Genomic DNA, 16,085 nt, shown 5'->3' with positions numbered 1-16,085 from the left:
GACATAAATCTACAAAACTATCTACTATGACTACAAAAAAATTATCTTCTATGTGGTTCATTGGTAACTCTTAAGAGATAGCCAAAAACTTAAATCACATGAGGATAAGGGAAAACCTTGGTATATCAAAACCATTACATAGTAATTATATAAAGGTAGTATTCTAAAACTGTATATACACCAGTAAGAACAACCTTGCAATTGCAGAACCTGGAGATGAAGCGGATTCTGTTACCAAAGATGTTACTTTTGTCAAAAGATAGAGCTAATAATTTTTTTATAACTTGATTTAAGGTTTGCTATATTGCTTTGAATGTTAGATTTTGATGGTTACCTTTTGTAAAAAAGAGATTTCTGATTTACATTATTAAGGATATTGTTAAGAAATATCTGGAGGTGACCAAAGTTAAAGGGAAACATATATTAGGTTTTACTGAAGTGACTAAGCATAATAGGTGCCTGACTCCCATGAAAGTCCATAGAAATAAGGTCCTTACTAATTTTGATGTTTTTATGAACTCCATTAGGTGCTTTTGTGCAACTTTAGACATCTAGATACGTCATCCACTGTTTTAAACAAAGAAGTGCATGCTCTGGCAACATTTACAATGATGGAAGTCAGGTGTGCTTTGACTCAAATGAATGGCCTCTGTTCATTTATGCCTCTGTCTGAAAATATTCTATCTGTAATCTGTTTGGTTGCCAGCTGACAAAAAAAAAAAAAAAAATTCAACTGAAAAATTACATTTCAAGAGGACGAATAAATGTATTTTGAAGATAGGGAGACAAAAAGTAGAATTACTTCCATATGACACCAAGCTATTAGAGTTCTGATAAATCTGGATTAGTTTCATCTATAACAATGGCTGATATTAAGTCCTTGGCCAGAAAATAGATAATTGGAATCACACAATACACAGCTCTTCAGTTTGGCATCAATTTCATAATACAATAAAACTTATCATTTGTAAGCTTGTCTGGTTTACAGAAAAAGACTGAGAACAATTTGATCTGTCCTGGTACATCAGACAATATGGTGCAGGTGGTTTAAAAACAAAACAGTTAATCAAGCAAAATTTTACTTAAACTACCTGATGATTCATCATCCAGACTATTCACACTGTCAATTGTGCCTTTCTGAGGAATTATTCAGAGATATTTAAATAGACTGGACAGCATGTGCAACTGCTGAGAATGCTATTGTATTATGAATTACTTCTTCAATTTGTTTAAGTTCAATAGAGACTGACAACACTGCAGTGAGTCAACCTTCTGTTTTCTTGAATGCAGTCAATATACCATTTATACTGAAAATTAAGTGTTGCCTCAGGTATTATTTTGGCCATGATATAAAATTCCTGAAGTAAACTTTGAAATGGTATGAAAATCAGAATTACTTATTTAATTATATTTCCACTTATTTTTACATATGTATCATCACAGACTTTGGAAGTTGTGTTTATATCGGTAACAGCTATTGTTAAGCTCTTACCTGCATGACTCCCATTCAAGCACAAAATTGCATGGAAACACCAACAGATAATATGACAGAATAGTTCCTTAGTGGGCTGGGTGGTAGTTGGATCTCTTAAAGAAATTGAAGAAAAGTATAGAGTAGAAGGAAGCTGAGAGATGTTAAATACACCAAGAATGAGATCGTTAAGAACTTGACAAACTTTGATGGGCTGTAAATGAAGGGAAAGAAATTGGAGAAAGTAGACAAAAAATAAAGAGAAGAGTGGTGATGATACAGTCATGGACATGAGGTGTTAATAGAGTTTATAGCATACCACCTGGAGCAGAGACAGTTAAGTAATTTTTCTTGTGCTGTAATTTGGAGAGTGGAATGTCAAGGGGATGGAAATGAGACTGGTGTCAGCAGGGGTGACATATAGTTTGAGGACTGTGACCTCAATAGCTATATGTAGACTGCATGGCTAGTGCTTTCAGGGATCCTGGTTGCCTGTTCATCAGTGTGCCTGGAAACCAGGGTAGAAATGATAGGAGAAATAAAATATGGAGAGATCATATGGGCAGTTAGCTCACATCCTGGCAAATTGAGATGGGAACTGTGATGTGTATCTGTATTGGGTCTTGCTGGGATGGAGCTAACTTTCCTCATCGCAACTCGTATGGTGCTTGTTTAGATTAATAACTAAAACAGTGGTGATAACACACCAGTGGTTCAGCTGTTGCTGAACTTCTCTTACTCAGTCCCTAGCAATTAGGCTGGGAGGGAACACAGCCAGAACAGCTGACCCAAATCGGCCAGAGGATTATTCTGTACCTTATAAAGTCATGCTCAACAGCAAAAGCAGGGATAGTCTTTCCAAAGCAGTTGTCACTTGGAGGCTGTGTGAGCACTGGGCTGCTGGTGGATGGTAGGGAGAGATTGCCTTTGCTTCACTTGTACATTCTTTCTCCCTCTTTTTCTCCTTCACTTATTAAATTGCCTTTATCTTGATTCACAAGGTTTTTTTGCTTTTGTGCTTGAAATTCTCCCCTCCATGCAGGGAAGCAGAGTGAGTGGCTGGCAGATGCTTATTTTTTTGGTCTGGGTCAATCCACCACAATATCTGAAACTTGACTATCTGTCTGAATCCCGCTGTTTAGAGATAGCCAAAAATCTGCCAACTAGAAATGAAGTGGTAGTGTTGGTTTATCTGTGGTTAAAATAAAAATACATGATTGAAAATTTGAAAACAAAAGAGAAAAGTATGCAAGTTTTCTAATAAACTGATTATGTCAGTGGCCATTTGGGTGTTTTTGAAGTTTCTGTGGCATTGTGTTATTACTTCTCTGAGAAGATAATCTGTATCGCTTAATACTTGGAGGTTCTCAAAAACGCTTGCTTTTATGACACATTACTTCACACCTTTTAAGCCTGATCACCTAATATTGGCAAACTGAGGAAGTCCTTGTGAAAAGTCTATTTAGTTTTCAGTGTTTTTAATGAAATTTTTCTGAGTGATATTTTTGAAGTAATACCTTGAAGGCTTATGGAGCCTTTGGTCATGACATTTTGCTTATTATATGGGGACTATATCAATGAGTATGAACTTACTTTTGGTACTCAAGTAATCAAGCAATAGTAAATTTGTATCTGGTTATTTTCTTTGCTTTCTATTTGAAGAGAAATAAAAGTACAATAAGGTCATGTTGTCTTTCGTAAGGTCTAGTTAAGGTGAAAACTAAAAAAAACCTATAAAACTACATTTCTGGTACACCTGCGTAGAGGCAATATGGAGTATTTCCTCTCGTATCAGATGTTTTGTAGGCATTTCCTTATATTTAAGAAAATAGTACTTCAAAGACAAATGAAAATAGTTAAAAATGGTATCTTTACCACATTCTGGCTAGCCTGGAATTATGGATTGGATATTAGTACATCAGTGTTCATTAATCTATATGCATATAATATATATCAAAGTTAAAAATAGAAGATGCAGATTGAAAAAATATTTAGGCCTTGCAGTCTTTCCTCTGGCAAGGCATAATTAACTGTGCTGTGTGTTTGTTTGTCTGAACTAATTTTAGAACGTCACGTGTGTTGAAATTTATATAATGCCTGTTGAAAACCTGGTTTCACTGTTGTGAGTTGACTGTGATGTTCCTATGTTTTTCTTGTTTCCAAATAAGTGCAAGTGTAAAAACTAGTTATCGAAACTGTATTGCCCAGTGGGGCAATAGGAACTCCAAGCTTAAAATACAAAGCATTCCCACTCTTAAATGACTCCTTCTTGTAACTTACCGTGACCTGACTGCTTTATGTGTACACCTCTTCATTGCTCAAGTTTTAATGTATGTTCTGACAAGGAAGTTTCCTGGATAGTGGATGAAAAAGAAGTGATGATGAACTTTTCATTCATTCTAAATGTGAACACCAAATTTCAAGGGAGCTAATTAAAATCTTTATCTGATGCCTAGCCGTGAGAGAGCTCTGCCTGAATGCATGTGGTAAGTTCATGCCTTTTGAGATTTCTAATTTGATTGTATGCTTTTTTTCCTGGTTTTATGGCTACAGCATTTTTTTATGTTCATAGGTCTTTGCCAGAGGAAATGGCAACCTTCCCTTTAAATGTTGCAGTTGGGAAACAATGCTTTGCAAGTGGATTTTTTTTTTTTTCCTTTGTGCACGTGAGAAGAATGGTAACTCAACTCGTTGAAGCTGTAGGGGAAAATGCCTCTTTCCAACCTAATTGGCTAATAAGCGATTGTTTTGAAGACGGTCCAACCTGAGATAATGTGCAGGACCTCAGTAAAGTGTGAGCTCCTATTGCCAAAGCTCAGTGAAGATTTTGTCATCTTAAAAATGACATGCTGAGTTTTCTAGGTACAGAAGGGCACATTGTACATCAGCTGGATGTTGACAAAGAACATTAAACTCTTAATTTGGCATTACAGGTTGTCAGCTGATCACATCAGTTGACTTTAATAATTGTGCATTGAGCAGATGCACAGATCTGGAAGACAGAACCTCAAAACTTTACCCTTTCACTGTCAGCTTGTTAGTTTTGTGTGTTTGGGTTATTTTCACTTACAGCCTGAAAAAAAAAAAAAGTTTAGTTTCCTTCTGCAGCAAGTTCTATACCATCAGTTTGATGTTCTGTTTGATGTCTTTCATTGATGGTTTCCCTCATAGTTTAAGCTTGAGATTGTTCCTTGGTAGCAAGTAAATGAGTTGATCAGTATGGAGTTGGGTTGGTAAGAGAGGTCAAAATGAGAGTTTGAGGATAGGACTAGGAACAGTATAAGGAAATCATACAAAACTGATGTGTTCACTCTGTAGTGAACTATTGATTCTTTTTGTTGCATGGTTCAACATTCACATGGAGGAAGAAAGTGTAGAGCAAAGCAAGATGTCTGTCAGTCTGCTTTTGCTATAGTAGGTGAGTTAATATTAATGATCTGAGATGTAGCTAAAGCAAAAGAATGTTGCTAAGTAACTCTTCACCTAATTGAAGTGGAAGTAGCAGGGTAATATAGATATATTTTTTTCACAAAGACCAGTAAGATAGGGTGGTACTAGAAATACTTTTTTTGGCTTCTGTCCATTAAGTGACAAGATCAAGAGTGATAACTTTTGCTAGTGCAAAGTGAAGTGTGTATTTGCATGTATTTATTGCTTGCTGCTTTTGATTAGGAAGCAGAGAAAGGGACCAGAATTTCCTTCTTTAAATGTATATAACTTCAATAGATTAACAGGAAATTCAGTTCAAATTCTCCTGGGGAAAAATATCTCCAACAGGAAAGTAAAAAAATATCCTGCTGAGACCAGAGAGACTAGAAAATACGTATGAGCTTGAATAGTGACATGTGAGGACAGGCACATTCTCTTGAAGGGTGACAGTGCAAAGATATTGGCCATATGTCACCAAGGTCAGTTTTTTATAAATATTTATCTACTAGCTATGTGCTACCATATGGGCACCTGAATCAGTATACAGGGAAAGAACAAATTTCAAATTTGCAATTACCAGTTCAAACAGTTATAAGTCTTAGTGTTCACATGACTCTGAACTGTAGTCACTTTCACCTGCAGAATATAAAGTAAGATCAAGTGTAATTTCTCCTAGTTTTTAGACCATTCTGTTGGAGTCTGTGTTTACGCTTGTCTGCCTTGTACTAGCATATGCTCTGTAAGGATAGAAAAGTGATCAAAAATGTGTTGTTGTTGTTGTTATTATTATTATTATTATTATTGTTGTTGTTGTTGTTATTACCTTTTTCCTTCACCATACTGAGTAACAAGAAAGGCTGACATGTTGAAATGATCTTCTTGCAGACTTTAATCCCAAAGTATTTACAGAATAACTGTTTGGAAGGTTCGGATACATTTCACTTGTAGTATAGTGTGAAACTTTCTCATACATGTTTTTTGAATCGTCTATTTTTCTAGATGACTAAGTACTTGTACTCTAGGTGCAGTTGCGCTACTACTAATGGAACGATGATCACAGACGCACCATGTTTAAGCTGTACAAATTTGTTCAGTAGAAATGGATTCACATGCAATACTAAAGATCAGTGGGTGATGCACATGTGTCCTGCAGTGTTTTTGACTAATCCCTGGAATATGAAGGCATCTGTTTTCTTGCCTTCGCTTAGACAAAAGTATAGGTCAAATTCAGAGCATTTCTCATTATAATGGAAGAATAGTCCCAAGAATTCAGACCAGGGATTCTTATAACCTGGGATCTACAGATCATTCAGCATCCTGTCTCCAGCAAGTCATAGCAGATTTCCAAAGAGAGGAATTGAATGAGACTATATCACATATTTCTCAAAAAATCCTAGCTTCCCAAGGGATTTCCCAAACTTGGTGTAGTTTCTCTCTCAGTGAATCTCTCTTGCAAGTTCTTGCTGTTTCCCCTTTCCCCATGCAACTTTAAAAAAATCTTCTTGTACCCCCTAATTTCTTGTATCCTTCTGAGAGTTTTATAGATCTTCCAGCAGTTGGACAAAGAACCACTTTCTTTTGTTTGTTTTGCACTTTGTTCCTATGAGTATCCTGTATGGATGCTATTTTTTTTTCTATGTAAAACAATATACCAAACCTAAATCGATATAAAAGTACAGTTTGAGCTCACTGTTCTGATACAAATTATTGCAGAAGTTCACAGAAACTCAGCTTTACAACTGAATTTGTTTACAGACAGCTTTACAGAAGGAGAATATAATTTTTAAAGCATTGACAAGATAGAAATTGTCTGTTGATACCTTTCCTCACAAAACCCTGTTGCATACCTGGTCTGTATGGACACTGGATGATAAAAGGCACTGAGATCAATAACCCCATGTTTTTATTAGTACTGTGATAGGTACTCGTATTTAACACTTTATGTTAGAAAGCTACAAAGATAGCGATAGAAACTGGATTTTGCTGATAGTTTGAATAGCAGCCAAGGTTTAAAATGGAAGGTCAGAGGGAGAACTGATACAAGTTATATAGGCTGGAATAACGTCTATGTATTGCAGTTCTCATTTAAGGTGTTATTTATCATGTAACAAACGCTTTGTAACATTTGTGGAGTTGAAACTTTAAAATTTTGCTTCACTGTAATTAAGAATCATTTGCATTAAAATAAAGAGATTATCCAAATCTTTACATAAGTCGTCTGATAAGTTTCAGTTGAGGCTGACTGAAAGATCTTGCTGAAGTTCATGTTGGGTTTTCAGAGACTCCTGTGGTTGTTGCAGATTAGAGATAACTTTAATGTGTTCCAGACTGAAATAAATGGTTTTTATTTAGTACAGGAGATAAAAATATAGTCAGAAGTCAGTGGAAAAAATAGTGAAGAAATATCTTGGTCTTCCAGAACTAAAGAAGTTATGTGTTTTGTGGGTTTTGGTTCTTTGTTGTGCTGAATAGTGATGCTCCATGAAATTATTCAGTATCTTTCTATGATTCTAAAAATTCTGAACTTTAAAAAAAGGAAACCAATACCCACAGAGATACATTTTGAAAACTAGCTGAAGGGATTAAACAGTGTCTGAATCTTGGACCTCTGTAGTTTGTGTCAGTAACAAAAACATACTGCACTACTAAATTGCACTGGAAGCGCTAAATAGCAGCAGTATGTAATAGTCAAAGGTGTGGTAGGTGGTCTACAGCTGTAGCATTAGCATCAACAGTGGAATGGACTATTAGACTTACCATTAGGTGCGGATTAATTACATAGTCTTCTGAACATTGGTTAAAATTACTTTGTTGACAAGATGTCCTTATATTGTGACCACAGGTAGTGACTCTGCTTTCTTTCAAGAACATCAAATAGCTTTCTAGTGCAAAAAAATCCTCAGCTGTCAGAACATACACATCCAAAGGCATTTTATCCCAATCATTTGTGGAAGAAGAGGCAGCGGGATGACCTAAAGTTGCTCAGATTTATACTTCTTTCTGAATCTGCTTGTTCTTTATAACATAACTATGGACAATCCCATAAGTTTGCAGATGTAAATAACCAGTGTCAGTGTGTGTTGCATGCAGAGCAGAGTTATACCTTCAGCCAAGAAATACCTCTCCAGGAGAAGCTAGCTACCTGGTAACACTTACTTTAGCTCAGATTACAGAAATGAACAGTTAACTTTTTCTATGGACAGATTTATTTTTTTTTTCTTCCCAGAAGGCAATGAGAGCAAACTGATTTTATCTTCATCTTCCTGTGTTTCTGGTAGCATCCTTCATAAGTTGGCTATTGACCTTTCTTGATAAGAAAGCCTTTTCCTATCATCTTTTAATACTTGCTACCTTCTTTCCCTCTTTCTTTCTGTGTTTTTTCCCCAAATGTTCGTACTGCTGGGAGGTTTCTGAGAACCAGGTTCTTGGTGGAGAAAAACTAGTTCATTACAGATATATCAGTAGTTTAAGTATCTTTTTATGAAACTAAAAAAGCAAGACACAAAATGCAAAATGAAGCTCTTCCTCCCCCCTATTTTGTTTGCATTTTGCATCTCTATGGAGGACACATAAAGGTCTTCCACAGAAACTATTAGTATTCTGGGAAGCTCTCACTTGTGATCCGTAGACCATCAAAGTGCTGACAGATGCAGGATTATACAGAAATGCAAAGATTATATTTGTGTTTCTTTATGTAACTTGCAAAAACCGCAAAACATTCAGATCTCTCCTCGCTACTCTGTTCCAGCATGCTCAAGCCATCTGCTTGGTTTTCCTGCTGCATTTGGTCTCATTAGTCATGTTCACATGTATTTCAGGCTGCTTAATTTCATTACGCAAAGTATTATGCATTGTTCATCCAATAAGTGAGAGAGGTTCATTTTGCTTCCCAAGGGGCTTGTAAAAAGAAGTTCTAAATCTCTAAGAAAACCTGAAAATTCTTGTTGAAACATGGATCACGTTTCACTGTTACTTTTATGAACATACTAAAACTTACTTTATTGATTGAGTTATCCGTCTTTTCCTGACTCCCAAAGGCTAACTGCTATCTCCTTAGAAATATATGCTTCTAACTAGGATTTTTTAACACAGTTAAGTTCTCAACACAAAACTGTCATAATTGAAAGTTTCCTTTTTGGTGGAGTTAGTTTTTCTGCCTAGTAGTGAACTTGCCAGTTCTGAACTGAATGTGCTTGTTGCCATCCCTCGAAATATCCACCAGAATTAGCAAAATTATAAGCCTTTTTAAAATCATCGGAATTCACAGAGGAAAGAGGGATCTGTTAATGCCAAAGATGTAAAATCTGCCTTTGTAGTCACTGATGACTGTGCTCAAGCTTCTCAAAACTCCTAAGGCTAGCTATGATAAAGTCATAGCATTCCCATGGAGTGACTTAATATACTTGTCTTGCAAGACGAAAACAATGGAAAAGAGTTTCTTGTAATGTCTCTTGATAACTCCTCTGTGTGATGGGAAGGAACCAGCCCCAGCAACGAGAGCTGGGACACTGCTGGGACCCCAGTGGACAGAAGAGTACCAGTATGGGAGAAAAATGATCAGCGCTGGGTTGAGGAGGGAGTGACTGAGGCTTGATGGGCAGAGGGAATGGATTAACAGTCAACCTGAAGAATGGGAAGAATTGGACATGGAGTGGGAAATTGAGACTGACCAGCCAAAAAGAATGAGAATTCATTTTGGGAATGAGAGCTCTAGAGAAGACAGATTTGATTGGATATCCAGACAGCAGATGTAGAGCTGCCAACATATCTGCCATTATCATCAGCCGGTAATCCTGGGTGAAGAGAACTGGGAATGGTTGAGAAATGAACCAGGAAGGCAAGAAAACGGAATTCAGTAGGAACTGTGCTTGGGTATATAGGAACATACAGTATATACTATGTACTTCAAAGAAAAAAAAGAAAAAGAGATGGGAAAAATGAGGATCCACTATTGGGTGTAAAAAAAAAAAAAAAAAAAAGTGGATTTTTTTATCCTGAAAAAATTTCACCATGAAAATCATAATTTTGTTTTAAGAATGTACTTTGTATGGTATACAAATTATAGAGCATTCACAGAATGAAAGGGGTGTAGATCCTTATAATTCCTTAAAAAAACCCCAGCACAGGTACTGGATAAACATGGCTCCCCATAAAAAATATGTGACTCAGAGACTGTCACTAAACCTTGAAATGAGGTTGAATGAAACTGTGAGTGCTTGACATTGCAGCAATGTTATTAATGTTGTGGCTTGCATCTAATGACTTTAATTTTACTTTGGTTTTTTTGATAAATAAATATATTATATTCAGACAGCCACAAGGTACAAAATAATTGTTGACTCTGAAAGCCAGAACATTTTTAACCAGTTTTTCCTGATATTTATTTCATGAAAACCTTAGATCCTGGAGTCATTTGAAGGATGTAGCCTTTATTTTCTTTTCTGATGGAAAAGCACATTGTGTGATGGTGTAAATTCTTGTTGCCCCATGACGTTGGTAACTGTAAATTCAGTGCAGTGCACCTTGCTGATATGGGCTTTATTTCCCTAAAAAATCAGAAGGCAAATTATAGGTATGCACATTTATGGAAAATGCATTGTTTTTACTGTTGTGCTAAACAATATTGATTTCTTACTACTTAAGTAGTGAAAAATTAGATCTTCCAAACTATTTTAAATACTTTTAATGAACTTCTGAATTATGCAATGCTTTTGTTCAAATAAAATCTTTATTTCTAAGAATTTTTGCTGTTTTAAATATTGCCAAGACCAGCAAAACAAAATAATGATGATATTTCTTATTAAGGAAAATAATCAGAAGTGCTACATGTAAGATGTGGAGACTGAGAATGCTTTTGTGGTGTATCATTAAGGCATTGGGCAAGGATTCAAGACATTTAAGGCTGAGAAGGTTCCTTAAACCAGACTCCTTGTGTGACATTCAGCATATTGTTTAATTTTGTGTACCTCAGCTTCCATCTGTAGAATAAATATGTTGACACAGCTTTACTCCTATCCTTTGCCTGTTTCAGGGATTTGATTTATAAAAGTCTTAAAGATTTCTAACAGTCTTGTTCAAACAACTTCCAGCACAGTAAGCACTCAGTCTTCACTGGAGCTTCTAGTGATAGCTTTGGGGAAAAAGTGATGTGAATTCTCTTATTACCAGAACAGGAGACTCTATAAAAGGAAAATAGAAGAGCTGAGAAGGGCGGGGGGAGTGGGAATCTATAGTATAATCTGAATAGTGTTATGAATTCTTTGAAGATTGAATTGACTTATATCACTTTTGCCCCTTAATGCACACTGCTTTGAAATTGTCTGGTTGTATATACAAGTTAAAGAATCTGCAAGTATAAATCCATGTCTTTTTGGCTTCAGAGGAATTCACTGAGCATGTTAAGTTAAGGAACCTTGTGGGATACAGCAGTAGGAAATTAAAATGTGTGCAAGATCGCTACAGTTCACTGTACTTGACTCACTGATAAAATCTACAGAAATATATAATATTGGAGCACACTAAGAAAACAGTCCAAATGAGTCCATGATGAAGAAAACTTGTACATATATTTTTTTTTTTTTCTGTGTATTTTAACAATCTCATTAATTGTTATGGTAATCTACTTCTGGCAATCAGCATGTGAAGGGCACTGAACAAACCAAGTATAATTAAAGGAGTTTTTAAGCAGCAATTGTTTGTGGGCAAAGGTAGAACATACAGCTGCATAGGTACTGGCAAGTGTTTACATGGAATGTCTTTCTCTTAAAGGGAGAAAAGGGATTTTTTTTCTGAGCTGTGAAGAAACTAGAAACTGACTGATAGAGCCTTCATTCAAGATTTCCCTGTGAAAACTGCGTTGATGCCAGTCATATAAGGTATTTTATAAAACATGGATTCTGTTATCTTCCATACTCTGTTAAACGCTTTAATGCATGGTGCTTTCCAATAAATAAAATGAAGGTAGCAAATAATTTAAAGAAATAGCTTTTTCTGATGTAAAGTCTGTTAGATTAATGAACGTATACTTTTGTGGTAATACTGATACTAAAGATAAAAAAACCAGTTTATATGCATTTGTTGGCTATTCAGGTATTCTTTGCCTTCTCTCACTATCAACTTGTGTTTTATCAGATTCCAAGCTGTCATGGTTCATTATGTATCCATAGATGATCTTGAGCAGCCTTGTATCATAAAAAAATATGCTGTGGCATCTGCCATTGTGCACCACTATACATAGCACTTCTGAGTAAGGTTTGTCTTTTATTTTTACATTCAGTAGTATGTGCCCTTATGTTTTTGCCTGTGAATACCTTAAGCAATGGAAGTTGCATATACCATGTTACTGTAATTTTTCAGGTTATATACATATATATCTTCTGTGCCTTTTTAGCTAATGAGTTCCATTTGAGTTAATGCTTGTAAACCTCAATCTCCACCAGGCAGTCACATCTCTTCAGTAGTCATTTCATAAGCTCCTGTACCAGTGATGTAGACAGCACAGTGAAATTAGGAGATGGTTTTATATCAGTCTTGTGTTCTAGATCCTATATTTTGACCTTTCCGATTTTAGGAGCCAGAAATTAAATTTATGTCACAATTGTATTAATAGAGAGCAATAATGTCCAGATATTTTTCATTTATTGTGTTTTTTAGGGATTTCCTAAGGTTATTTCACTGATATTCTGGTTTGGTGATACAACTTTTGAAAATTAATTTGAAGTCACAGAATCATTTAGGTTGAAAAAGACTGCTAAGATCATTATGTCCAACCGTTAACCTAACACTGCCAAGTCCACCACTAAACCATGTCCCTAAGTGCCACATGTACAAGTCTTTTAAATACCTCCAAGGATGGTGACTCAACCACTTCACTGAGCAGCCTGTTCCCATGCTTGACAAACTTATCGGTGAAGAAATTTTGGCTAATATTCAATCTAAACCTCCCCTGGTGCAACTTAAGGCCATTTTCTCTAGTCCTATTGCTTGGGAGCAGAGTCTGATGCCCACCTCACTACAACCTCCTTTCAGGCAGTTGTAGAGAGCAATGAGGTCTCCCCTTAGGCTCCTCTTCTTCAGGCTGAACAACCTCAGCTCCCTCAGCTGCTTTTCATAAGACTTGTTCTCTAGACCCATCACCCGCTTTGTTGCCCTTCTCTGAAAGTGCTCCAGCACCTCAATGTCTGTCTTGTAGTGAGGGGTCCAAAACTGAACACAGTGTTTGAGGTGCAGCCTCACCAGTGCCGAGTACAGGGGGATGGTCACTTCCCTGTCCCTGCTGGCCACGCTATTGCTGATATAAGCTAGAATGCTGTTAGCCACCTTGGCCACCTGGGCACACTGCCTGTTCATATTCAGCTGGCTGCCAACAAACACCCCCAGGTTCTTTTTCTGCAGGGCAGCTTTCCAGCCACTCTTCCCCAAGCCTATTGTATTGCAGGGGGTTGTTGTGTCCCAAGTGCAGGACCTGGCATTCAACCTTGTTGAACATCATGCAAGTGGCCATAGCCCATCACTCCAGCCTGTCCAGATGCCTCTGTAGAACCTTCTTACCCTCAAGCAGATCAATCCTCCCTCCCAACTTGGTGTCATCTGCAAAATTCCTGAGGGTGCACTCAATCACCTTGTCCAGATCTTTGATAAAGATATTGAAAATAACTGGCCCTAGTACTGAGCCCTGGGAAACACCACTTGTGACCAGCTGCCAGTTGGATTTACCTCCACTCACCACCACTCTCTGAGCTCGGCCATCCAGGCAGATTTTTACCCAGTTGTTGTTTAACCCCAGCCAGCAACTAAGCACCATACAGCTGTTCACTCGCCTCCCCCTGGTGGGATGGGGAAAAGAAGCATAAAAGTGAGAGAATTTGTAGGTTGAGATAAATAGAGCTCAACCTGGCTACAGCTGTTAAAAATAATAAAAAATGTTTCTATAAATTCATTAACAACAAAAGGAGGATTACAGAAAATCTCCCTCATTTACTGGATGCAGAGGTAAACATAGTAACAAAGGATGAGGAAAAGGCTGAGGTGCTCAATGCCAACTTTGCCACAGTCTTTAGCAGTGGAACTGGCTGTTCCCTGGACACCCAGCCTCACGAGCTGGGAGATGGGGAGGGGAAGCAGATTGAGGTCAGCACAATTAAAGAGGAGGTGGTCAGAGACCTGCTACACCACTTGGATGCACACAAGTCTGTGGGACTGGATGTGTTACACCCAGAGGTGCTGAAAGAGTTGGCAGATGTGCTCACCAAGCTGCTGTCCATGATTCACCTGAAGTCATGGCTAACTGGGGAGGTCCCATTGGACTGGAGGGTGGCAAATGTGACACCCATCTACAAGACAGGCAGAAAGGAGGATCCAGGAAACTACAGACCTGTCAGTCTGACCTCGGTGCCAGGGAAGGTCATGGAGCAAGTCATCTTGAGTGCCATTAAAAGTCATATAATGGACAACCAGGGGATCAAGCCTAGTCAGCATGGGTCCTGCTGCCTTATGAAAGGCAGGTCTTGCCTGACCAACATGATCTCCTTCTATGACAAGATGACCTGACTACTGGACAAGGAAGAGCTGTGGATATTGTCTGTCTGGATGTTTGAAAAGCATTCAACACAGTTCCCCATAGAATTCCCATAGAAAAACTGGCTGCTCATGGCCTGGATGAGCGTACGGTCTGCTGGGTCAAGCACTGGCTGGATGGACGGTCCCAGAGAGTGGTGGTCAGTGGGGTTAAATCCAGCTTGTGGCTGGTCACAAGTGGTGTTCCTCAGGGCTCAGTGTTGGGACCATTTCTGTTCAACATCTTTATTGATGATAAGGACATAGAGTGTATCATCAGTAAGTTCACAGATGACGCCAAGTTAAGCAGGAGTGTCGATCTGCATGAAGATAAGGAGGCTCTACAGAGAGACTTGGATAGGTTGCTTGGATAGGTTGGATCCATGGGCCAACATTAACAGGATGAGCTTCAAGAAGGCCCAGTGCCAGGTCCTGCCCTTGGGCCACAACATCCCCCTGCATGGCTACAGGCTTTGGGAGGTGTGGCTGGAGAGCTGTCTCGGAGAGAAGGATCTGGGGGTTCTAATTAACAAGCAGCTGAACATGAGCCAGCAGTGTGCCCGGGTGGCCAAGAAAGCCAACGGCATCCTGGCTTGTATTAGAAATAGTGTGACCAGCAGAAGTAGGGAGGTGATAGTGCCCCTGTACTCGGCACTGGTGAGGCCACACCTGGAGTATTGTGTCCAGTTTTGGGCACCTCAATATGAGAGAGATATCGAGGTGCTGGAGCGAGTGCAGAGGAGGGCAATGAAGCTGGTGAAGGGCCTGGAGAGTAAATCCTATGAGGAGCGATTGAAGGAGCTGGGACTGTTTAGATTGAGGAAGAGAAGGCTGAGGGGAGACCTCATCACTCTCTACAACTACCTGAAAGGACATTGTAGAGAGGTTGGTGCCGGTCTCTTCTCACAGATGATTAGTGATAGAACAAGAGGGAATGGCTTCAAACTGCAACAGCGGAAGTTCAGACTGGATATTAGGTAAAAATTTTTCAGAGTGGTCAGGCAGTGGAATAGGCTACCTAAGGAGGTGGTGGGGTCACCATCCCTGGATGTGTTTAAGGGTCATTTAGATGAGATGTTGGGCAATAGGATGTAGGGGAGAACTTTGTAGAGTAGGGCTGATGGCTGGACTCTGTAATCCCAAGGGTCTTTTCCAACCTGAATGATTCTGTGATTCTGTAAATACAGTTTAACAGATAAAGCAAAAACTGCATGTACAAGCAAAGCAAAACAAGGAATTCATTCACCACTTGCCATCAGCAGGCAGGTGTTCAGCCATCTCCAGGAAAGCAAGGCTTCATCACGCATAACTATTACTTGGGAAGACAAACACCATCACTCGGACCTCTCCCCCTTCCTCCTCCTTCCCTCAGCTTTATACGCAGAGCATGATGTCATATGGTCTGGCATATCCCTTTGGTCAGCTGTCCCAGCTGTGTTCCCTCCCAACTTGTTGTGCACCCTCAGCATGCTCGCTGGTGGGGTGAGGTGAGAAGCAGAAAAGGCTTTGGCTCTGTGTGAACACTGCTCAACGATAACAAAAACATCCCTGTATTGCCAACACTGTTTCCAGTACAAAACTGAAACATAGCCCCATACAAGCTACTATGAAGATAATTAACTGTATCCCA

At 38.5% G+C, this 16,085-nt stretch overlaps 1 protein-coding gene across 9 annotated transcripts in view; it reads left to right on the top strand.

The window, feature by feature from the left end:
• SYT1 (synaptotagmin 1) overlaps positions 1-16,085 on the top strand; it is a 358,089-nt gene that overhangs the window by 69,281 nt on the left and 272,723 nt on the right. For 6 of the 9 annotated variants that reach the window (XM_074902820.1, XM_074902819.1, XM_074902823.1 and 3 more), the window contains exon 2: positions 11,669-11,775. The exons of the other annotated variants lie outside the window; for them this stretch is intronic. The gene's annotated coding sequence lies outside the window, so the exon portion shown is untranslated. The remainder of the gene's footprint in view (positions 1-11,668; positions 11,776-16,085) is intronic. 9 annotated transcript variants of the gene reach the window in all.

The sequence above is a fragment of the Athene noctua genome, chromosome 3, assembly GCF_965140245.1.
Source record: "Athene noctua chromosome 3, bAthNoc1.hap1.1, whole genome shotgun sequence".
In the NCBI taxonomy this organism is placed as follows: Eukaryota; Metazoa; Chordata; class Aves; order Strigiformes; family Strigidae; genus Athene; species Athene noctua.
This window is presented reverse-complemented; position numbering and strand designations above follow the sequence as displayed.